Raw genomic sequence first — 25,246 nt, 5'->3', positions numbered from 1 at the left:
GAATGAGTGTTAATTTCAGCAGCATTTTCCTGGTCATGAAAGTTAACGAGGTAGCAGGACTGGGCTTTGAACATTCCCAAGGCTGATCGGGATTCCGGCAGCTGGCGTTCCAGCTCTGCGCGCACACACACACACACACCCCTGCCTGAGCAGCTCTTGGATGGGGCAGGGCTGGGTCCCCAGATGGAGGGCAGGCCTTCCTCTCCCTCTCTCCCTCCCTCCTCTTTCTCCCTCCCTCCCTCTCTCCCTCTTTTCTCCTCCTCCCTCCCTCTATCCCTCCCCTCACTTCCCATCATCTCTGGAGCTGACTGAACTGAACAGGGTTATGAGGATGCCGGCCTTCAGTACGATGCTAACGCCACCAGGTCCATTTTGCCTTTTTGCCTAGCAACCATGGGACCCGCTCACCAGGGGCCTCTGGAACGAGAGGCTAATTGAGTCCGCCTGCTGCCAGGAGTGTCAGGAGAGTGGGAAGAGGAAACTGTGTCTGTGATTCCAAGAAGGACCCTAGACAGGATGGTTTTGGAGTGAAGCTCCCAGCACAGATCCCAGAGATCAGCATCACCAAGACAGAAAGAGTTTCCAAAGGATAGTGAACACACAAGCAGCCTCGTTAGAACTCCCACCAGCAGGGGCTGCAGAGATAGGACACTGGGTAAGCTAAGGCGCTACCCGCCACCGACCCGGGTTCAACACCCGGCACCACATATGGTCGTCCCAACCCTGCAAGGAGTGATCCCTGAGCACAGAGCCAGGTTTGATCCAAAACACAAAGCTAAAATCGTAACCCCCCAATTTATCTGTGACTCTTTCCCAGGACGCTCTTCTCTCCCAATAGTGATGCTTGAGGAGAAGTTTGCTTTATAGGATTCCGATTGCTAGAGAGTGACAGTACAGTGGGTAAGGCGCTTGCTTTCCACATCGCCAACCTGAGTTCAAGCCCCAGCAACCCACACAGTCCCCTGAGCACTGCCAGAAGTGATCCGTGAGTTCAGAGCCAGGAGTATGCCTTGAGCACTGCTGGAATAGCCCCTAAACTGAGTCACAACAACAAAAAAAGATTTGACAGAGAAGAAAGCTGAAGGAAGGCCTTGTTTATACAGTGGCACACTAGAAGTGGACAGATAAATTTTCAGGAATCTGGGGAACTGGCCAACATCACCCCAGTAGCTTGCAAGTGGCCTTGGTGTGAAGATTTACACCACGGTAATCAACAAACACTACAAATCAGGCCAGTGTGTTGTTCTTGGAGAGCGCTTTTTAAAAATTTATTTATTGACACAACCTTGTTTTAAAATAAACCTCAGGGCAATGTGGTCAATCTGATGGCGGAGCTGGGGGAGTCTCTGGCATGTTGTCCCCCTCAGAGAAAGGAAGTCATCCTTCCCCTCTCGTCCTTCCCTCTCCCTCTCTGCACTGTAGTCACTCTCTGCAGTGTGCCATGTCACATGTGCAAATGCCTCACACTCTCAGAGCAGCTTACTTCTGGGCTGTTCTGCTGACTGAGGGATGCATCAGCTCCGGTGAACACATTTCCTGTCCCTGACCTCAGAGCACCAGCAATCTAGAAGCCGAGAGAAATAAGCTGAACAATTATACGACCAGAGTGGCAAGTTCCTGATAAAAGGCAAGCATGGCTTCTAATAAAAGCACAGCCAACGCAAGGGAAGCACAGATAACACATGTTAGTCATGTCTTTATACACCAAAGATTTTCCAGGAAACCCCGGCAAAGTGGGAGTGCCTATTCCATTCACCTGATGTCACAGGCAACACACTGGCATCTGTCGGATGAATTCAGACTAGAAGAAGACAGTGTGAGCAGAGAACCCAGATCAGAACCCACACATTCTGGTCCACCACCTAAAATCAGCTCCTGAAGCTGTTGCAGGGACTCAGGCTGGAAGGAGGGTGAAGAACTGGTGGGCAGGTATGGATGGGTATTCCCAGGGGGAAGAAGGAGCGTAGGGATTAAGAGCCACCATCGAGGTCACTCAAGGTAACAATCCTAGAGTGGCAGGTGCGTGGCAAGCGCTGATGTAAGCACCCGACACCTCTACACATTCATTTGTAAGAGCACCCCTAGTAGGTAAAACTAATAGTTCCAACTTAAAGATCAAGAAACAGAAAAGAAAGGGAAACTTTGCATTTCCTTGTGCCATGTGGCTCTGCGGGCATCAGTGTAACCCCAGGGCCAGACATTCTTCTCACGGCTGTACTTCAACTCATGCCACTCCCAACTTGTGGGCGTTTTCCACATGCAAAGTGGCAGAGAGGAGAGATGCAGCTGAGTGGTGAGGTTGCCACACCGCTGTCCAGGAGAAATGGGGAGAGTCTCCACAAAACTCCTATACGCTGGTTTCCTGGCTTCTGCTGTTATTGCTGCAGGACTGGAGGGGGTAGTGGGGAGAGTGTGCCACAGGGCACTAGCGATGGAACCCAGGCATTCCCCACCCCCATGGAAGGCAAGAGCTCAACAGATATGAGCTGTGACCCCTGCCCACCCCCAGCCCCCATAGGAGACTGTAAAACAGAGCTATCCTGTGATTATTGGGTCTGCAGAGCTGGAAGATTCTTGGGTCTCTCTGTTTCACAAAGATGGGTATGACCCCTGCTCAGGGCCATCACTGTTGCAAGGGAAGGAGCAGGAAAATGGTCACAGGGGTCAGGATTGGAGACTGGAGGATTCCTCAGTGGTAAATAGAGGTGGAAACCCAGGTCTGGGCAGGAAAGAATACAGGAGGAAGCACTGGCCTCTGGGGAGCCCAGGACAGAGGTCCAGGGTGCAGAAAGGAGGAGGCAAGACTGGGCAACTTGGCAGACAGGGGTCTCCTGTGTCTCCCCTACATTTTCCTGCTGGGAGGATGAAGCGGTGGCGGGGGTGAAGGGCAGGTGACAAGTCTGAGGTCAAGACACCAAGGGAGGACATTCCCCTTTGTTCTCTCTCCTTTTGGGTGTTGTAGTTTGCAATAGAGGTATTGAGTGGCCATCATGTTAGGTCTATAGTCTACTTTCAGCTGGCATCTTCCAACCCGAATGGGTGGGGGTGGTGAGAGGGATACTGGGATCATTGGTGGAGGTGAATGGGCACTGGTGGAGGGATGGGTAAACGATCACTGTATGAGTAAAATGCAAACACAAAAGTTCATAAGTTTGTAACTGTACATCACAGTGATTCTCTAATAAAAAATAAAATAAAAGATGCCAAGGGATTAACTCAAAGGTCTTTAGAGCCACAAGTATTTTTCAGAGCACCTGCACCCTGACAGTGCCAGCACACCAGGGCCGCCTCTACTGGGCGTTTTGCTCTATACACCCTGATTTACAGTAACTGGGTGAGGGCCAGAAAGATATCTTAGTGGTTAGGGGTACATTAGTCACAGGCACAGGGACTAAAGTTGGAGTACTGTTCTCACATGGCCCCCGCACTCAACATACCCTGGTGGGCCCCAGCACAGATCAGCTTGAGCAGCTCCAAGGGGTCTGAGTCCACCCTGGAACCATCTGGCCTGTGGGTGGAGTATCACTGGGAATGCCTCTCCTCTCCAGGTTCCTGACAGTGGCTTGGAACACTGTCACCCTAAAAGTCACCTGTTTCAATGACTTCCTCATCTGGGCTATTGTGAAAGGCTCCACCCTGGCAAGCCCCAGGCTGGGTTTCTTTTGGAGACATGAAGTCGCCAGGGCTACAGTGTGAGGAGGCTGATTATTTTTCAGGGGTGACGATGACACGGAAATGAACAGGCACTGAAGTAGAAATGCATCTTCCACCACAGAGAGAAATCCCCCCCCACCCTCTCTACTCAGGGGGAAGCCCACACAGGCTCAGGAAGCTTCAGGACAGAGGGTTTGCAAAAAAGGGAGCTACGGAGGGAAGGGCAGAAAACTGGAAATAGAAAATGATTTCTAGAAAAAAAAATAATCTAGGAATCTTCTCGGACAGCAGATGGTCTTCTGACAGTGGGAGAAAAAAATATCACCCGACTGCTTTTTCTGCAACACTTCGAAGAAAACAGTGTTCTAGAAAACTGGTGAAAAACACCCTAGCAAAGCCTGGTTTAACTCATCCTGGATTACCCTCATCCTGTCAGTGCTATTTTTTCCAGGACAAATCCCTTACTTGGACACCAGCCCCGGGGTGGGTGAAATGGAGGGAAGAGCTGTGAGATTTTGAATGAGCTCCAGGCTCTGCTCCTAATTAACTGGAGTTCCTGAGTCTGTTGCTTAATGACTTAGCTCTTGGATTTTCCTTCCGCTTTTAGAAATACAATGCATGGGGCACTCACCACGAGTGGGCCCCCACAAAATAGCACACCTGTTCTTCAAACATCCTTCTTCTCAACATCCAGGAGGGGGGCTGGAGCGATAGCACAACGGGTAGGGCGTTTGCCTTGCACGCGGCCCACCCAGGTTCGATTCCCAGCATCCCATATGGTCCCCTGAGCACCGCCAGGAGTAATTCCTGAGTGCAGAGCCAGGAGTAACCCCTGAGCATCGCCGGGTGTGACCCAAAAAGCAAAAAAAAAAAAAAAACAATCCAGGAGTCCATTCTGTGGTTGCATGTACTTTTAGGGTCCGGGTATTTGATCTCCTTTGAGTACAGAGACTGGGATTTTTCTAGGGAGCCTCCGTTCCTACACGGGGGAGCTGAGGGGCAAAGAGATGAGACTCCTGCTCAGGGCCCCAAGAGGGGTAATGGGGATGAAGTTTACCTCAATACACCTGGGTGGAGAAAGGCAGGGATTCTGGGCTCGGAATCTGTGTAAGTCTAGATGAGTGTGCCATCCTTCTTCTTTGCCCTTTCTCATCTGACTGACTGACTGACCTGCCTTCGTCCTAGTGTGACTCTGATGGCAGCATCACAGCCAGCACCACCTCAACAGACACTACCTCAGCTGGTACCACCTCAGCTCACACCACCTTAAGCAAGTACCACCCCAGTTGGCACCGCCTCTGCTGGCACCACCTCATTTTGGTACCACCTCAGTCGGTGCCACTCCAGTTGGCACCATGCCAGCCAGTGCCACCTCATTTGGAACCACCTCAAATGGTACCACCTCAGCCGATACCACTTTGACTGGTACCACCTTGACTGGTATCACCTCGTCCAGTATCACCTCAGTTGGTATCACCTCGCTCTACTCCTGGACTGACTGCAATGCAGAAGCAACATAGCCAGAAGGAGAGACAGGGGAGCTTGATAATGAACAGATTCACTTCCATTCTCCTTTGTTAAAGGGTCTTTGGACCACACCAGTGTTCAGACAGGATTGTAAGATGGGAGGACCCAGCAGAAATCTAGAACTTTCAGACAGGATTCCCTCATTAAGAGGTGTAAGAAAGCTGGGACTTTTTTAGCACCCAACACACTGTGAGTGCTCTACAGTCTTGGCTGTTTCCATTTAGGTGATGGATTTCGGAAAACTTTCTCCAGGGGTCCTGAGGGCAAATGATAAGTAAGGTGGGCTTGGGAGTGGGGCCACCTATTTCTGATTTCATTTCCTTATAATCTTCCCACCTAGTGTGTTGGTTCACTTCTCTACTCCTCAGCATCCTTGCCTGGAAAATGGGAGCAATGCCTTCACGGGGTCTTTCAATGGAGGATGTAAGACCTGAATTCGTATCAAATTTGTGTCACATGGAACCCAGAACACATACTTCCTGGTATATCCATCATCTTTTCTCCGCAATTCTGACCAGTGTCAAACCCAGTAAGCAAAATCACCCAGAAAAAAAAAACAACATGAAGAGACAAAAATCCCAAGCTGTTAACCTCGGAACATATTTAGTACAGGCGACCACAAGGCAGTCCCACCACAAGGCCAAAATATAAGAAGTTGGCTCAAGCCCCAGGATGGTGCCCTCTGAGATGGGGGAGCAGAACACATCTTGGCTGTAGGGATGGTTAGGTACCACTTTTGCCCCCTTCTCCAGCCACCGAGGAGTGCGTAGGGCACACAGGGAGGGAGGGCTGTGCCAAGGCATTAAATGGGGAAGATCAGTTTCCTGCCTCTCTTCCCTCACATTGGGTGGCCAATGAGACGCCCTGAAGCAGTGTTTGGTCCAGTGTTTGCTGCAGTCAGACTATGGAGCTGGGGGTCAGGTAGCTCTGAGGTCCTGTTCCCCTGCTTGGGAGGTCCTGGGAGATGGAGAGTTCAGGTGGCCAACTCAGAGCCAGACACATCACATCTCCAGCACCCTGTGCCCAAAGGCCACTCCTAGGGGTCCCTTCGAGGCTTTTGCCTTTTGCTAGCTGACTCGCTCCACAGTGACGCAGGCAGATCCCAGCTACAGGCCAATGGAGAAGAGCAGAAAGGTCCCAGAACCATAGGAAACTGGCCCCAGACTTCCTATGGCCATAGGAAACTGGTCCTTCCATTTCCTGGGCCAGGAAGGCCTCATGGCCAAGGAAGATTAATTATTGCCTCCACCCACATCTCTGCTCAGCGCACCAGCCCACCCCCACTGGCCTGGGAGACCCCCAACTCACACTGCACCTCCTCTTTGGATCCCAGGCAGCTTCTGGCCAGCATGGGGGGCGGGGATGGAGGCTTGGCACTGTGACAAAGCCCGACACAGGGATGAGTGTGGAGACACAGGCGGAGCCCACAGATTTCAATCCAGGCATCCTGCGTGGGGCGACTGAAGAGGAGAGGATTTCCGGGCTTCGGGCTGCAGGGCAGAGGAGGGGTGAGGCTGCCTCAGCCCTTGGATCTCTTCAAACTGTGGCAGCGCTGAGGGAAATCCCGCTCAGCAGCCCAGTCGCCTCTGTACCCTGTGCCCGGCCACCTGGCAGCCGAGCTGACAGCTGCCGATCAGTGTCTGCAGAGGAGCCAAAAGTGACAGCTCATCTCCACGGGGTAAATCCGCAGCTCAAGGCAGAGCAACTGGCAAGGGAAGTCCTGCCGACCTCGCAGGGGCTCTCAGCACCGCTCTGGCCAAAAACTGCCTGGCGGCCTGTCCCATCCCTGCACCCTGTTCCCAGCTGACTCCCTCAGTGCACCCAACGACAACTATGGCAAGAGGAGAGTGTAAGTCGGAAAGGAGGAAACGTGTAACACCACCATGCCACACTGACAACTCAAATCAACTGGGTTTGTATTCGCCATGCCACAACACGTCCATCGGCGCAGACAACCTAAGCTTCGGTGGGACTTGTTTTTCCAGGAAGAAATGAGGGAGGAGAGAAAGCTTGCTGGCTGATGAAATGATTATAAAACATTCCAGATATCCTGCACGCTCAGATTCTTGAAGAATAGATCTCCAAGAATTCTTTCTCTCTCCGCAGACCACCTTCAGTCATCAGTTTCTGCCTTTTCAGTCAAAAGGAGAAGTAGAAATCTAGATGGGCCCCCACCTTGGCCAGTAGGAAAACCACCCAAAACCCCAAACCTCCAAAACGTGGTATGAGGGTAGACCTTCCATTTCAGACAGAAGTGGTCTCACATTTACGCTGGAAACACGGTATCTGCTCAGGAATCCTGGGGTGGCAAAGGCGCCCCATCACAGCTTCCTTTAATTATTTATTCCCAACTCCTCTTTCAGAGAGAACTTTGAGCTGCTTTTAGAAGTAGCTTAAAAGCAACAGGATAAACGTGGGAAGTAATGAACAAGGAAGGGACCAAGAGAAAGGAGAGCAGAGGGTTAATACAGAACACACACAGAGCATCAATGAAAGAGATGCTGTGAGTTCTGTACCTTCCAGCAACCACCCTGAAGTAGGGGGCGATGGCTAGTTTATAAGTCATTATAATTTATAATTAAAAACAAGTTGAAAGAGTAAGGAGAAGAACCAAGAAGAAGAATAATAGCCAGCAAGATGTCTACACTCTAGCTCCCTGGCCTAGCTAGGATTCGGCAGAAGGGAGGAATGAGTATGAATGAGACCATCTTGGATGGTCTGGGTGGGCTCCCTGTAGTCACAGGGGTTCTTGAAATCAGAAGAGGTGGGTAGACGAGGAGGGCAGCAGAACAAAATGCGGTGAGGGCTGGTCTGGCCTTGGCTGATTTGGAGGCTGGTAAAGAGAATACAGCCAAGGAGTCAAAGCTGAAAATGGTTTCAACCCAGAACTTTCAGAATGCACATAGCCCTGCACACACCTCAGTTTCAGCCCCATGAGACATCTCCTAGGTGGAACTTCTGGACTCTAGAAGTGTGTGAGAATAAATGTGTGCTGTTTAAAGTCACCAATTTTATAGCAATTCATTATAGATGCATCACGATCATGATCACGAAATCCCGTTAATCGTCGATTTCTCGAGTGGGCTCAGTAACCTCTCCATTCATCCTTTCCCTGAGATCTTAGAAGTCTCTCTCGACTTGGCCCTTCCAATGATGTCACACTGGAGGCTCTTTCAGGGTCAGGGGAATGAGGTCCAGCTTGTTACTGGCTTTAGCATATGAATACACCATGGGACACTTGCAAGGCTGTCCCATGTGGGCAGGAAACTCTCGGAAGCTTGCCAGTTTCTCCCAGAGGGAGAAGTAGGCTACAAGATATCACATGGCTGCTTTGCAGCCACGAGCTTCTGGGAGCTTGCTTTAAAGTCTCTGGATGTTGGCCGTTTATGGGATTACACACACCTGGGTTCCCCTGCTGGTACCTTCACGCGTGAGGCCTGTCTGAACGTGTGGAGAGGGGCTTCAAGCATGGTTGTGGCTAGGTTCCGGTGGTCTTCGGCCACCGGGAGCTCTGCTCGGGGTGGGGAGGGAAGCTGGAGCCCATCCTCTCTGAGGGGCCCCGGGGAAGACAGCCAGGCGTGCAGGCAAGAGACTTTCTTATAGATGCAATAGAAAACAAAACCAGCACTCATAACCAGGGAACAGTAAAAGAATGTGGAAATGGATAACGATTTGCTTCAATTCAACTTCTTACTAACCATGCCACTTGGGAGGAGGAACTTAACTTCTCTCCAGCCTAATTTGCTTAGGTTGGACAATGTCAAGCCTCTCAACGTATTACCAGAGAATTGGGTCCCCGCCACCTTGTGCCCACCTCCCACCTCCAGATTCCTGGATGAGAACGAGCTTCATCAGCCCTGGAGTCTTCTGTTTCACTCAGTGCCCCACTGACCTTACGGAGCCAAGGCTAGAGATGGCCACTCTGCTATTCCCCTCAGAATTCTTCTGCTAATCATCTGGCAAAAGAAGGGCTCTGCCTGCACTCACACACATAGCCACTCGTGCCAGGTGGGGAAACCCACAATTATACTAGGCTCAGTCCCTCTTTCAGATCCAGAAGTGGTGTATTGTGTGAACCCTCTCAACCCTCCAGCAAAGCAAGGGGGTTGGTGGGATCGTGGAGAGACACTGAGGACACCGGTGAAGGAAAATATGTATCACTGTATATGGGCCTGGACCCCACAGGTGTGCATCTGAAGGGCACATTTAAGAAGGTGGTCCAGAACCTTTGAAGTGAGTGTGGATCCAACCTATGCTGACAGCCAGAGGAACAGCCTCTGGTTACTTTAGAACACAAGTACATTCGAGAACATTCTGGAATTATACCACATGCTGCTTGGTTGTATCTTTCAGTTAAAGCTTTCTTCTTTGAGTATGTGTATATAATGTGTGGGGGGAGGGATTCCCTCCAAATCTGAAGTATTTAAATGGTCCATGGGCTGTAGAGATAGCACAAATGTTTAGACACCTGCCTTCCACATGGCCAACCCCAGTTCAATTCCCAGCATCACATCTAGTTTCTCAAGCACTGCCAGGAGTGATCCCTGAGCACAGAGCCAGGAGTAAGTCCTGAGCACCACATAGTATGGCTATTGTGCAAAAGAGAGAGAGAGAGAGAGAGAGAGAGAGAGAGAGAGAGAGAGAGAAATAAAATAAGACAAGCTTTACTGGCTAAGAATTTGCAGAATTTCTTCTCTTGGCCTCACCTCCCAAGAACAAGCACCACATACTGCTGTTATAGTCCCAAGTTCTGCTCAAGAGGAATGTTCGAGAAGCCCAGTGGCAGGGAGTGAGGACGAGGGAGGCAAATGGATGTGTGGATGGCAAACAGCCTACACTCACACACACAGACACTAAGCAGAAACATGAAAATAAGCTCCCTATTAATCTTTAATAGGTCTGCAGACTTCCCAAGGAAAATTATGCTCGCTAGTAAATATACACCAGGTCGTTTTTCTTCCAGGCAAGTTGTTTTAAGGTCAGCAGAGACTTGGAGCTCAGCAAACAGCTAGTCCCTGATCTCTTCCTTTCTAGACAGAAAAGTACTCAGGGGACCAGGAATTGTGGGGTTTTACATCAACAGAATAAATCACGTATTCCATTGCCATCTGATAGTAATTCCCTCTTTCCAGAAAATCCATCACTCTTCCTTCTATCCTCCTGTTCAAAGTCTCTTGCCGACACCATCCCGGCCCTCAAACCCCCTATTCTATATTCTGCCCAAAGCTCTTAGTTGAATTAAATATTCCCTTCCATTCTTAGATCTGAGTGGAGGATCTGATTCCCAGGGTCCACAGAAGCCATTTTCTAAGCCGTTTTCCACTTCAACCACTCCACCCAGCCTTTCAGGCTTTCAGGCTTATTTTGAGGCCCAGAACTGCAGCTGAGGCTGGATTCCCAGGTGCCCGAGGATGCCCCTTTGTGGCCGAGGTACACTTAGCTCCCTCTAGGGGGCAGTCTTCTACGAAGTGCAGAGTCCTGTGGCCAGGCAGCTGGTCTCTACCACGCCCACCACTAACTCTCTCCCAGGACGGGGGACTGAGCTTGGAGGGAGGCAGCACTCACTGGAGCTTACAGGCCATGTTCAAGATACCCTGGGATCATGGACCCAACCGTGCTGTAAATTTTTCATGTCGCTTTGTTCACTTCTCTGTGTCACAGCTCCACCATGCACAAGGCCACCCCGAGTCCCCTACTGACCACCCCAGAGGCTTCCACAGGGAACGTGCGTGTGACCAGAGAGACCGAGTATAGGACACCAACTTCTCTTATTTGAATAGAGGGGCTCCAACACTGCTCCAAAGGTCAATTTGAAAAGAGGATTTCTTTTCAGATAATTCCCTTTTAAAGCCTTCTGTGTGGTGTTGCATGTTCTGGCATCACCAGCTAAATTCCAGTCTCAGGCAATCTGGGCCGCAGCTAACACAACTGTCTCCTTCCTCTCTGCAATAATGGCCAGGTTGTGTCCACAGAGCCCAGCAAACACACTGTCTCCTTCCTCCCCACAATGAAGGCCCCAGCAGGCAGTCACCAGGAGACACGCCTTGGCTGTGTCCCAGTAGCCTCTATTGCTAAGGCGCCAAATCCTGGGCACGACAGCATTTCACAGTGGCTCTCCACAGCCCAGACACACTCTGAGCTGCTGCCAGCCCGCACCTAGGTTGACCGCTGCACCACCCACCACTCCTGTACCCCTGTCTGAGTCTAAATGCCCCGCCAGGCCCATGTGCCCGTCCAATGCATCCTCAGCTTTATGGGCCTCTTTAGGAGCAGGATTAGGCCCATCCATCTTGGCTATTCCTCAGCATCCCCTAAAGCAGCAACTCCCCCCGCCTGGACTCCCTCCCCAGGAATGTTTGAGAAATGAAACTTTTCCAGCCCCCCACTGCAGACCTCACGAACCATAAAGCCATCCTGATGCAGGCTAATATCGAAGGGGCTGGAAGGAAGGATCCTGAGAGCATGTCCCGCGTGTAACCCATCTCCCTGGCTGTGTAGCGTGTGTATGAACATACACCCACTCTGCTGCTGGGAACTGGGGGTAAAAATAGGTCACTGGAGTTGGCAGGGTCCGTTCACTCAGGCCACAGGGGGCTGTGGACAAGCTCTGGCCACTGGGGCCCTGTGCAAACACAGTTCGCTGCTCTGCTGCTGGGCCTCTCGCCCCCGGGCCCTTCGAGGCACCTGGCTCCCCGTCCTCTCAACCAGTGGAGGAGTCATGGCTGGTTAGCACCACTGAGCAATAAAAGCAAACTTTCTCCAACTGGACACTTGCTTTGCAGCTACAAATGTCGCTCATGAATTTTAATTTGATGTCTTGGTCCTGGAACATGGAAGAGGTGTTTTTTAATTTGGCTTTTGCCTATTTGCAGAGAAAGGCCAGATTTCTGGCAGCACGGCATCAAAACCCTTAGCCAGAGAGCCTAGTTTGGAGAGGGGGTAACTTTCTCCCCAGACGTCCACACTGAAGACCAAAGCTGTCAGGTGGAGCCACTGGACAGTCCAAAGGCATCGCTGAGTGCCCCTCCCCCCAGGAACCTCTCACTCCCAGGCACTTGGCATTTTCGAGTCAGAGGGTTAGACCAAGGCCAACCTCCTGCCAACCTCTGGCTCTTCCTGTGACACATGGTTCCCAAGCAGGAAGCACAGAAGAGTGACCCTCGGGATGGAAATTGTCACAGACATCTAAGGAGCAAGGTTGGACCTGGGAGAATGTCCAAACCCAAACCAAGAGTGTTTCTGGTGGAACAACAGGGCTTCCCCACCAGCATGGAGCTCAGCTTGATCGAGCAGAATGAACCCCGCCCCCCCGCCCCCACTACCACAATGACATCCTCTGGCTACTAGAATAGAGGATGAAGGATGAACTTTTGGAGAAGGGCTGTAGGTAAGCTCAAGGTTGAGGCTCATCTCTCAAAACAGGCCCAGGGGCACCTGTCCAGGGTGATGAAGTCCAGGGTGACACCGGCAGCAATGGGAAGCTTGTGAGCAGTGTCCTCCCTGACCTGCTGGTGGTGTTCTAGGTAGGCACATACAACCAAATCAGCCTTGGTCATTGGGGGTGTCTGTGCACACCTCTTAGGGATCACCCAGGTCTCTGGGCCAAGCACCAGCTTTCACAGGGAGTCTGATCAACTCAGAGCTGGTCAGCGCTCCAGACCCTTCCCCTGGCTCTCTCTTATGCCCTTTGACCAGAGCACCACAGATGGGGGTCCAGAAACTACACAACGATGCCCTACTACAAAGACTGAAAGAACAAATGAATCCATTCACATAGAAGATTCCGGATTCCATGTCTTCCATTTGGATATCAACTTTTCTAGACTGTTAACACTGCCAAAGTACTTCCTACATATATTGCAGGGAAGAGATACATATTCTATTTATGAGACTGTAGCAGGTGTCTTGGTGCTATCTTTTAATGAGGCAATGAACATGTCCACATTGGGGGCTGGGGCAATAGTATAGTGGGTCGGGAGCTGCCTTGCACACAGTCGACCCAGGTTCAATCCCTGGCACCCCAGAGAACCTCTGGAGTGATCACTGAGCACAGGGGCAAAAGTAAGCCCTGAGCACACTGCTATGTGTGGCACACACACACACACACACACACACACACACACATTCATTTTTGACAGCTTTGATCCCTATGGTTATGACAGCCAGGGTTCCTTCACAGTGAGTTTGAGAATGCCAAGGAGTATTGCCACCAAATGCCCCTACATGCCTCTTCTTACAAGATGTCAAATGCTGCCACTGGGGATAAACACGTAGCCCTCGCTTAGTCTCTAAGTTCAAATGTTTATTTATTTTTTTCCCAAACAAATATATATAAAGTGAGCCATAAATCAGCCCCCGGAACTGAGGTCCAGGAAATGACATGGGGTTTCACAGAAGAGGGCTCCCCCAGCATGCAACACCCCACCTCTGCAATGGCCCCTGCTCCCCCGGTGAGCCCGGCATGCAGCGCCTGGGTTCTCCTGTGCCCCACTCCCGTCCTTCCAATGACACGGTTATTCCCAGATCTTCCCTCCCCACAGGTGAACTAAGCAGGGGGGACAGTGATCAGCCCCCACGTGTGGAAAGGTGGGGAGCACGACGCTGGGTGCCCGCCTGCCACACGGACAATGCCACATCAGTGCTCTTTTCGTCACAGTCAACCTCGCCTTTGTCAGCCCAACATGTCCCATGGCTGTCCCCACACTCCTGTCCCTTCGCCTGGACTCTGCAGGCTCCGGCACCTCCTGCCCTCTGTCCCTGGCTATGCCCAGCCTCCCCCTGGGCATGACTCAGAGCCCAGAACCACCCGGAGGAGGTGGAGGAGGAGGAGGAGGAGCACAAGGAGGAGAGTGGGGCATGAGTCACTACCTGCCCTTTGCTGAGTGCTCACATGCCTGACTCAGACAAGCACCCTGAGGAGCCATTGTTCACAGTGACCCCGGGTCACCGAAGCTGCACGTGGTCCCAGAGGTTGCCAGCCCCCGCCCACTCAGCTGCAGGCCCAACCAGCGGGTAGCCAGCCGCGCTCACACCGGGCCTTGTCTATGCCAACAGCCATCACAGGCAGATTCTCCAGATGATGAGGCCACCTCGGGACGTTGTAGTCTGGCCGTGGGCACCGAGACAGCAAGGAGGATGAGGAGGAAAGTTTAGCATCGTGGCTATGCGTGGCCACGAGGGCATTTCCTCTGGCTGCCGGGAACCGTGGGCGCGCACCACGGTAAAGCAGCAAACATCTGCACTCCCTCCCCCGGATCCTTCTTCGAAGCCTCTGTATGCTCTCGTGGGGGCGGGGCTGGTGATACGTTTGGAATCTGGAATTTAAAGCTGTCTGTTGGCATGTAAGACAAAAAACTGGGGACAAAGAAAGGGAGTAAGCGGAGTCTAGTTAGCATCTTCCGTGCCGGGGCAGGCAAAAGGCGGAAGGATGAGCAGAGTGATTGCGTCTATCCTCACAGCTGCCTTAAGATGAGAAACTGAGGCCTCCAGCTACAGCCTTGTCAGAGCCAGGATCTGCCTCACGCACAAACACCTTGAGAGCGGCAAGGGAGGGAGCAACTCATTCCAACCCCAGCTCCGTGTGGTACTGTTCACACGGGTGGTTCTTTTAAACGCTTGTTTTTCTTGGATGTGAAATTTTCTGCATAATTAATTGCTTTTGAAAATTACAGCTTACTTTCCATTCACTGAGTCGGAAATGCCCGGGAGCAACGCGAGTGCCAGGGGGGGGGGGGGGGGCGGCAGCAGACCTCCCTCGGGGGTACTGCTGGAGAGAGGGGCTGAGACAGCTTGGAGGGGAACAGGACTGTGAGAGCCGGGCATTCAGATTCCTGACGGCCACTTGCTGACTTGCTGAGGTGCAGAGTCCCCCAAAGATGAGGCTGCTCTGAGCCTCGGCTCTGGGTACACACAGCGACTCCATGCCACGCACAAGCCAAAGAGAGCATCTCCCGTGGGGGCTGGAGGAGGCAGAGCAGAGCCTTGGTTTATTCCTGGCCTAGTAACTGTGAGCTGTTGGCTGGCAAACACCATGGTGGGTGGACGGAAGGACGGCTGGATGACAGGAACAATGGTGGAAAGAGGGAAAGAAGGATAAAGGGAGGAAAGGATGGATGGATGGATGGATGGATGGAAGGATGGGCAGACAGAAGGACGGTTTCCCTGGGGCTCTGCACGTGTGACAGGGGCAAGCCTAAAAATATTTTTCCTAATAGTTTCTTACAGAGGCATCAATGGCTGTAGCACTGTCTTCCCATTGTTCATTGATCAGCTCAAGCGGGTACCGGTAACGTCTCCATTGTGACCCGGGTTCGATTCTTCTGTCCCTCTCAGAGCACTCAGCAAGCTACCGAGAGTATCCCGCCCACATGGCAGAACCTGGCAAGCTACTCGTGGAGTATTTGATATGCCAAAAACAGGAACAAGTCTCACAGTGGAGATGTTACTGGTGCCTGCTCAAGCAAATCGATGGACAATGGGACGACAGTGCTACAGTGCAATAGTTTCTTATAAAGTGGGTGAACATTGGGCCGCAACAATAGTACAGCAGGTAGGGTGTTTGCTTTGCATGTGGCCATCTTGGGTTCAATCCCCAGTATCCCATATGGTCCTCCGAGCACTGCCAGAAGTAATTCCTGAGCACAGAGTCAGGAGTAACCCTTGAGCATTGCTGGCTGTGACCCAAGAAGAAAGAAAAGTGGCTGAGCATCATTTGAAATAAAATAGTCCTATGAAATGGAAGCTTCCGTTCTTCAAATTAGAAAAAACAAATAAAACAAAAACAAGATGATGCATGGACCTGGCTGGTGTGGTCAGGGCCAGAGGAGAGCCGGCTCCCCAGGCTGGGCCCGGCATGTGAAAGCGATGCCGGGGAGGCAGAGTCTCCGGGGAGGAGGGCGGAGCTGCACCTAGGTCTCTGTCTGCTGTCTTACGCAAAGTGGGCTAATGACCGGGGGCTTCCAGAGAGCCCCATCTAGTGCCCACCCCCATCAGCACATCGGGAGGAAGATTCTGAAGTCTCCTGCCTGCTGTGCCTTTTCCCAAGTAAGACACATGCTCAGAAGGAGAGTTCCCCTGTGAGGCCCGGACACAGAGCGGTGACGATACAGCGCCACTGACCGGCCTGTGGAGCTGCTGGGGACAGCCAAGAGCGTGTCTCCCGGGAGATTCGCACCCGCTGCCTTGAAGCAGGCCTGGGCCAGGATTCCTAGAACAGCCCACAGTCAGCAGGAGCTCCCGGGAGACCTGGGGTTCCTGGGGTCAGGCTGACTGTGCTGAACAACTGTGCCCCGAGTGAATGACCGAGTTAATAGCAATAATAACAAAATGGCAGTGTGGTCTGGGAGGGCTTTTTGTCCTATTTGTGGAAACAACTCTCGCAATCAGGACCTGTCACACAGCCCGGGCTCCGTAATAAGCAAGGAGTGCTCCAAAGGAGATTAGATAAAGGAAGAACTTAATGAGCATGTATTACCTGAGAAGCATTTTAGAAAAAAAAATTTAAATGATGCTGAGAGGCTCTGATGGACATTATGTTCTACCGCTTGGTGAAAACTGCCTTTCAGCGGAGGCTGTCTGAGTCACTGAGCTGTAAAGAGCATCTGGAGAGAGACACGGCTGGGCTCGGGATTCTGCCTGTCTGTAACTCAAAGTAGGGTGGCTGAACAGTGTCAGAACACCGTCTTCCTGTCTGGAGAAACAACCATTCGGAAGTGGTGACACAAACCAGGTTTCAGAGTGAGGAAGATGGGCGGATTCTCGACTCTTCCGTATGGAAGCCGGGGGTCCAGGGCAGGTCAGCCCTCTCTGCTCTTCCTAGAGGCGAGGGTGACTGATGGGAGATTGAATTTGCAAGTAGTGGGGCCCATGCTGAAGCTAGTAAGAGGACGCCTTTCCACCTCACACTCATGTCCTGGCCTGCCCAGTTGACTGGCACACGTCATCCTCTCTCGTGTCATGCATCCTGGCAGCTCCTCCAGGAAACCTTGCTGACCCAACCAATGAGATGGCCGCTCTTACATCTACTTTCCTGGAGCACCTTGTATGTACCTTCCTGATCAAAGGTTTCCATATCATTGCTGACTGATCTCGGGTGCCCCTGCCATCCTGTCTGCATTGCACAGAGAAGTTGTTTCTGGCAGAACAGCTTCTGAGTGGCTGGCTGGCCAAATACAAAGAGGGAGGGAGGGAGGGAGAGGAGTGGGATGGGGAAGGGAGGGGGTGGAATGAGGGAGGGAAGGAGGGAGAGATATGTAGATGGAAGGACAGTTGCAATGGTTTGTGAATGGAATGAACAGAAAGGACAGAAGGATAGTTAATTAGAGGGTTAGAGAGACAAGGGTGGACAGAGGAAGAATGGATGGAAGTTGGACAGATATAGTGGTAAATGGATGCGTGGATGGATAGATGGGTAGATTGATGGGTGTGCGGGTAGATACAGTGGTCAACAGAAGTACAGAGGGTGGAGGGTTGAGCAGATGTGACAGTATATGGACAGAGAGGTGATGGGCAGAGCACTGAATAGCTAATATAGAGGACTAATGGATGGAGGATTAGACAGATACAATGGTAGATGTTCAGATGAATGATAGATGAGTTGAAGGTTGAACAGATAGCAAGAATGGATGGGTGAAAAGGTACAATGGAGGTTTGATGGACAGGCAGCGGATGAATTTACAGAGAGATACAGCAATGGATATATGGATGAGCAGATGGGCAGATGGATGATGAATGGATGGACAGGTAGAGGGTTAGTCAGGTAAAATGATGGATGAAGAGACACATGGTTTTCAGAAGGATGGTTGATGGATGCTGGGTGGTATCACAGATGAATAACAGAGGGGTGTATGAATGAAGGAAGAGACCAAGTGATGGTTACACCATCTCTTGACTGACACTAATTCCCACCCCATCCCTCTAACTCAGCTTTGCTGAGATACTTGTTCGGTATTTCAACTCTTCAACTTCCTGCTTCTCTAACGTCTCTTTAGACATTTTACCAGATACCTGGCTATCATGAAAGCCAATCTTGGGCCTGTTTCTCCTGCTTACTCACTTTCCCTAAGGAATAAATCCTGTCATACATCTTCAACAACTTTTATGCCGATGATTCTGAACATCTCCTATATCCTACCCTCAGTGAAATCTGTTTTCTCATTCAACAAATACTTATGAAGCAGAGAATGGTGTCTGAGCATCTTTGGAGCACTTGGGATTCATTCCAGATAGATAACTCTGCCTGTGGGGATGATAATCTAGAAAGGAAAACTGACACAGATAAGAAGTTATACTGGGTGTTAAAAGGGGACAGTGCTTTGGGGGGAAGGGAAGGATCATCTGGGGAAACTGAGAGTGTTCGGGGATTAGCATTTAACAGGGTGACCTGTTATAGGAGGTCACTTTTATTCAAGTGAGATTCAGGGAAACCTGGGAGTGAGGAAAAGTGATTCCAGCAGAGAGAACACGGGCACAGGTCTGGGGCAGACAGGGTCCAACAAGGAGACCAATGTGGCCAAGGCAGAGTGAACAGAGGCTTGGGCCTGAGCGAGGCCAGACAGGGAAAGGGCACACGGGGACAGACAGGGGGTCAGCTCATATCAGGCCCCCAGGCCCTGGAAGACCTGGCCTTGGCGTGCCTGATTGTGGGGTCTCCTTTCCCCATGCTTAGCCCTGGACCCCAGACAGAGCTGGCGCAGCTGTGCCCAGCCTTATCTGCCACCTTTTCACTGTGACCTCCACTGACTGGGCTGATTCAACTCCCCTTCTGACACCAGCAGCCAGTCCCGTGACAGGACGCAATCTAAACAAGGTCAATCGAAGCTGTCTTGGGCAGTAAATGGTTTGGAGCACACCTAGTGGTATTCAGAGAATACCCTGCACTTTGCGCTCAAAGGTGATTCCTGGCAGGGCTGGGAGAATCCTATGTGGTGCCAGGGATTGAACCGAGGCCTACTACATGCAAGGCAAGTGTGTGCTACCCTCTGGACTACCTCTCTAGCCCCTAAAGTTCTTAGTCAAACTTTTTCAAATAGAGATCAGTAGGGAAAAGCGTTTCAGTGTCTCTCTCTTGACATCACACTATAGGATGGAGTGGGGGGGGGCGTGGGGGATGCTGGTGCCACTGACCTTGTGGGGGCTTCGAGAAGGCAGCAGCAAACCAAACGCAGCATAGAAGAGGAAGTGGGGGTCTGGGGGCCAAAACCCCACATCTGTGGCCTCAACCTCTCCATTGGCCCAGAAAGTGAAGACATCCTCCTCTTAATGCCACTCCTCAAGCTTGACTGTGGTCGCCATCGTGGTCACAAAGTGTCTTCATGAATACTCCCTCTCCTCAGCATGGCCTAAGTCACCCATCATCTTCTGTGGCCTCCAGTCTGAGAGCTAGCTGTGCCCCTCTGCCCTCTGACCCCTCATGGCCTCTAACCCCATCATCTACCCCGTCACCAGGCTGGAAGGTCACATTTGCCCCGCTGGCCAGTGCTCAGTAGGTCACATGTCTTTTCCATGGTGCCATCAGGCCTCAACTCCTGCCAGCCCTTTCTCTGGTTCCCTCGCATCCGGTCCATCCCAGGTCCTCTCCCCAGGCCTCCTTGGCTGGCCCCTCTCTTCCTTACACCATTCTGCACGTGGCAGCCCCCAGAGACCTGTGACCATGTATCACTTCAACACTCCAACCAGGCCAGGATGGGCCCAGACATTGACCCTTTAGATCACACTGACCACAGCCTCCAGCTCCCCGCCTCCTGGCTCTCCACTGCGCCCCCCAAAGAACTGCCTTCCCTCTGTTTCACTTCCCTGCCCAGTTCTATAGCTCTCTAGGTCTGATCTGAGATCTATGGAGATGCTCCTAGGAACCTTCCTCCACCCCCATAATACAGGCTCTCTTATTTATTTATATCAAGGGGCAAATTATATCCCCTTCCCTCCATTTTCCTTCTCAAAGATGGAAAAAGACAGTTCTGGGGCCATGACTGTATTTGTCCACACAGAGCTACTAAACCAACATAACATAGAGAAAAGAGAATCTCTTCCATCTCCAGGCCAAGACGTGAGCAGGGAGACCCAGGGTAGTGGTGAAGGGGGGGGAAGCCGGGGCTTGTGCGAGAGAAGAGAAAGAGCCAGTGGCGAGGGTGGGGGATGTGTTTGGGGAACCTAGGCTCCCTAGGAGTCAGACAGGTGACTACACACCCACCAGCCTCTGCCCAAGGACAGCAGTCCCTGCCTGGGTCCCCGCTAAGGTTATCCAACAAGGCAGGGACGTGTGAGCCAAGATCCTGCTTAGCTAGTGACCAAAGGCCACCCATTCCCCCAGCTCCTGTGTGGAAGCCTGGAAGATTCCACAGCCTCGGGCCTCCCCGGCTGCGGGCATCTGGGGTGAGAAGGTAGCAGATGTCAGGATATCCTTCCTTGCTCTTCTCTTGAGTGTCCAGAAGGGTCCCCCCGCAAGCTCACGGGGTCTGCCACAGCAGCCCCACCGTTTTGAACAGAGGTGAGCACATTCAAAAGGGAGCCACCAGCGCTCGGAATGCCTTGCTGGAGACACCCATGTAATCATTCGAAATGGAAACTGCTCAAATGAACTGGAAAATGTTTTCCTTGTATCTTCTCACATTCCAGAACCTTTCCTTCCACGGTTCAGAAGTTTGCATTGTCTAATTGCCGATTTCCATTTGTGAAAGAATCCACGTAAAATAAAATTAACTGCCAAATTAATCTACCCATCTCGTTGTAGGTATTAATTATCCTCCGAGCCATTTTCTACGGTGCTCGCCACATGTCAATACCGGCTTGGATGGAGTGATGTGGAATCCAGTTTCCAGCCGGGGATTTAGCCTGTGCATCAAAGATGCATGAAGGGGGAAGGGGCCAGAGTCAGAATGAAAAAAAAAACAAAACCTCCCTCACATCTCTGGGCTGAGCACACGTCCCTAGAGCAGAAACGAGCTGCGTGGTTTTGTGACAGCTTTTCCCAGTGAACTCCAATAAACAATGAGCAACCACACAGTTCTACGAAGATGCCCAGCGCCAGCTTCTGTGTGGAGAGCGTGTTGCGTGTTGCTGGCGATGGCACAGGAATGCTTTTCTATCTGCTGCCCCCAGGGAGACCGACCCCTTGGTTCTGCTAAACATCAACTGAACAACACACGGGTATCCAGGACACCACGATCAGCTCCCCAGATCAAGAGGAGAAACGCATCTACGTGGGGACCTGAACCAAGTCATTGCTGCTGAAAACGATGGGGAATCAGACGCCCGAGTCCCCTGGTGAGATGTGATTAGAAATGACATCTCCTTGACCGGGCACCACTGTAGTCTTGAAGAAGGAAGAAAAAAATCCCACAATATGTGTCCCATCCCAGTGGATGGCCCCCGTGGGACTTGAATGCAAATGAAGTTGGGCAGAGAAGAACAAATGCTGTCTGTAACTCTGCTCATGTGGGGTACTGAAGCACCCCCACGCTCTCAGAGCAGAGAACAGACTGCAGCTGCTGGGGCTGGGGGAAGTTCTGTGCTAATTAAAGTTTCAAGTATGCAAGATGAGTAAGTCCCAGAGAGCCACAGCCCATGTTTTACCTACAGCTAACAATACTGTGCACTGAAAATCTTGTTAAAACGGTCGATCTGTGTTCAGCTTGCTTACCATGCAAATATTCTGAAAGAAGAGAAAAGGCAGCACTCGAGTACACCAAGGGACACAGTCGCGAAGGGTCTGGGATGGTGGTCCAGCTAAAGAGTGGGTCCCAGGGGGAGCTCTTTATGGTCCCAAACCCACGGTAAAACGCCACACCCTGAGGAAGGGTGCTGCATGAACTGCATGGACAAAGAGTTGTAAATCTGGCACCCAGAGGTTTAGGAAATGCTTCTGCCTCAGCCACAGAATAACCCAGAAGGGCCCTGCCCCCAACATGAAGAATCTTTGGAGCCATTCCCAACGCTGACACCACGTGGCCATGCTAAAGTCATAAGGTGGGGGAGGGGGCATTCAGTTTCTTCTTTCTGCTCCCCCCACCCCCCCAATGCGTGATTTTGGAAGCAGAAGCATTTAGGGATTCTTATTTGCTAACAGAAGGGGGTCAAAGCTTAAGAAGAAAGATTAGATTCTCTACTTTCTGGCAATAACATAGTTCTGAGCCATCCAAGTGACTCATTAGAAAAATTAAAAAATATGTGAACATTATTTGTAGCACCCCGAGCCCATGCCCAAACGCTGAGATTATTCTGGAGACCAGGGCTTGGGGGAAAGAAAGGGAGGCACAAGTTCAAATAAAGCCCACGCAGAGGCTCCTGTCAGCAAGAAAGGGACAGGCTTCCGCTACAGCAAGTGTCTTGACTTCATTCAGAGCACAGGACCCTGGAAAGCCACATGGAATGTGGCCAGGGAGAGACAGTGTTTGGGGGAAGGAGAGGCTTTTCACGTTTATCATGCTCCACTCATACAATCTACATGTTGGCTTTTCAGCAGACACGTTTGTGGGACCCAGCTGTCCAGCTGCATCTTCTCCCCAAATACCCCACGAGGACAGGAATCTGTGAGCTTTCCCCCAAAGAATAACAAAGTCAGAAGGAAAGTTTGGCTGTGCAGCTTCCCTCTGAAGGTGCCAAGCCGAAGAGAAAGTGCAGTGCAGAGACTTTGTGGCCCCAGGGAAAAACGCTGGTGTGCAGTGTGCAGGGAGTGGTTATGTGGTTTACAATGAGTCACATGTGGCGTGCAAGGAGTGGTGAGTAACGTACAGTGAGTGGGATTGGGTGAGTGGTGTCCGGAGTGAAGTCAGTGATGTGTAGTGTGTGGTAGGGGGTATGCAGTGAGTGGTGTATGGTGAATGGTATGCAGTCCAACTGAGCAGCGTGCAGTGAATGGAGTGTGGTGTGCAATGGGCCCTGTGCAGTGGGTTTGTGCAATGAGTGTCATGCAGTGAGTGGGGAGCACTTAGTATTGTGTTGCGTGTAAGTGTGTAGTGTGTGTTGTGAGTGCTGCGTGGTGTGCAGTGAGCAAGCAGTGAGTGGGTGTGCAATGGGCCCCTTGCAGTGAGCAGGAAATACCCTTCAAGGCAGGAAGTCTGCATGGGTTCAGGCAGCTCCTTCATGATGCTGCTGGTGGTTAAGTTGCCAATGACTCCCTTGAAAGTCTGAGTTTTCAAAAACTACAACTGGGGAACTGGAGGGGACAGTAGTGGGGATAAGGTGCTTATTTTGCATGCAGCTGACCCTGTTTCAATCTCAACACTGCATATGGTTCCCTGAGCACTGTCAGGAGTGGCCCCTGAGCACAGGAATTATCCATGAGCACAGCAGGGAACGGCTCTCAAGCAAGTAACACACACAGTTGAAGAATGTGGTTTTAGAGGCAGCCCCTTGCCTGATTGCCACCTCTTTTTGGTGGAGATCATCCAAAGCCTTCACTCACTCCCTGATGGCTGCTTCACGCTCTCTCTGCATCGGAGCGTGAGTGCCTGGAAGTGTGCACAAGCCCCAGCTCCGACAGCAGACTGAAAGGGACAGAGCACAAAGCCTGACCGGAAGGACTGACCAAAGGAAAGCCAGCAAGCCAGCCCCCCCAGGCTCATAAACGACACTCCCCACCTCTGATAGGGAGGGACAATCATGAGTGGCAAGTTCGGGCTCCGGATAGAAATTACCGACTAAATCGCTTTACTGTGGGTGACACCAGGGCAAGAATCTGATTCCCCTTGCTGAGAGGAGCAAGGCAGGTGGCCCAAGTGCCGAATAAAAGTCCTAGGTCACATGGCACAAAGGACACTGGGCAGATCTGGATCACAGGCCTCCTGGAACGTCCTCAGAGACCCTCTCCACGCCAGCACACCCCCACCAGCTCCAGACGGCCCTTGTTCACGCCCTCTAACCATGGGGTGATCAGGCACCAATACCCCCATTTCCCAAACTCCCAGAAACTTCATAGTTGAGCTCAAAACCAAACTGTGATGAGTTAAGTCAACCCCGCTCTCCTGGGGTGCCCTTACAGGAAGCAGCAAACACAAGACCACCATCTGGAGGTGGGTCTAGATCTGGGGCTCTTCCCCTCTGCAGGACGCACTTCCCAGCCGTGGCTGTCGCCAGAGTCAGAGCTGACCAGTGGGCTTTCTCGGAGCTCTGGGCATGGGCTTCCCCAGGTTCTGGCCCCTTCCTCAGAGCACCGCCCTCCTGCCTACTGCCTGCAGCTAAGAGGTGGCAGTGGAACAGGGCCGGGGTGGTGGTAAGAGTCCACAAGAAACTTGTTCCCAACTCTTTCCATTTTTACATGACGAGTAGCCCTCTCCCACAGCAGGTACCTCCCCCCACCTCCTGCGTCAGAGGCTAAACGGGGAGATTTCACTCCCAGAAAGCCCTGACACAGAGAGCAAAGACTATGGTTTTCCCTCTGGTGCTCCAGGATGGTGTTCAAGGTAAGAAGGGAATTCTGTTCCACAAGAACAGACTCGGTAGCCGGAGTGACAGTACAGCAGGAAGGGCATTTGCCTTCCATGTGGCTGACCCGGGTTCGATCCCCGGCATCCCATAAGGTCACCTGAGCACCGCCAGGAATAAGTTCTGAGTGCAGAGCCAGGAGTAACCCCTGAGTATCGCTGGGTGTATTGCCAAAAAGCAAAAAAAGTAAAAAAAAGAAAAAAAAAAAAGAACAAAGCAGAAACGTGCAGCCATCAGCTTCCCCTGTTTGCTGAGCTTCAGGAATAGGGGTTTCTTACAGCAAAGAAGCTGCCAGTCATACCCTCATTCACCCATCCTGCAAACACTGGCCTGGCCAAGCAGAGCATGCTGTCAGCCTGGCATGGCAGGCTCTGACCTAGGGACATAGGACAGGAGTCCAGTCTGCCACCAACCTATATGGTATTCTGCAACTGGACCGGTCTGCGCCTGCATCTCCAATGCCAGCATCACCTCAGAGAGCCAGACAGCAAACGCTTGGCTCTGCTTCTCAAAACCCGCTTGCTTCCAGCAGCCACTGAATTCAGCCCGGACTCTGGAAGGTTCCTCATCCAACTGCAGAGCTAGGGCTGAGTAGGCGCAGAGTGAAGTGGAGCCCCTCTTCCCCTCCACCCAGTTCTCAGCT

At 51.7% G+C, this 25,246-nt stretch overlaps 1 protein-coding gene across 4 annotated transcripts in view; it reads right to left on the bottom strand.

Annotated features, from left to right (window-relative positions):
• GFRA1 (GDNF family receptor alpha 1) overlaps positions 1 to 25,246 on the bottom strand; it is a 228,461-nt gene that overhangs the window by 36,721 nt on the left and 166,494 nt on the right. The gene's annotated exons all lie outside the window — the stretch shown is intronic.

The sequence above is a fragment of the Sorex araneus genome, chromosome 11 (genome assembly GCF_027595985.1).
Source record: "Sorex araneus isolate mSorAra2 chromosome 11, mSorAra2.pri, whole genome shotgun sequence".
NCBI classification, from domain to species: Eukaryota; Metazoa; Chordata; class Mammalia; order Eulipotyphla; family Soricidae; genus Sorex; species Sorex araneus.
The sequence above is the reverse complement of the archived record's forward strand: the minus strand, read 5'-3'. Positions and strand labels throughout refer to the sequence as shown.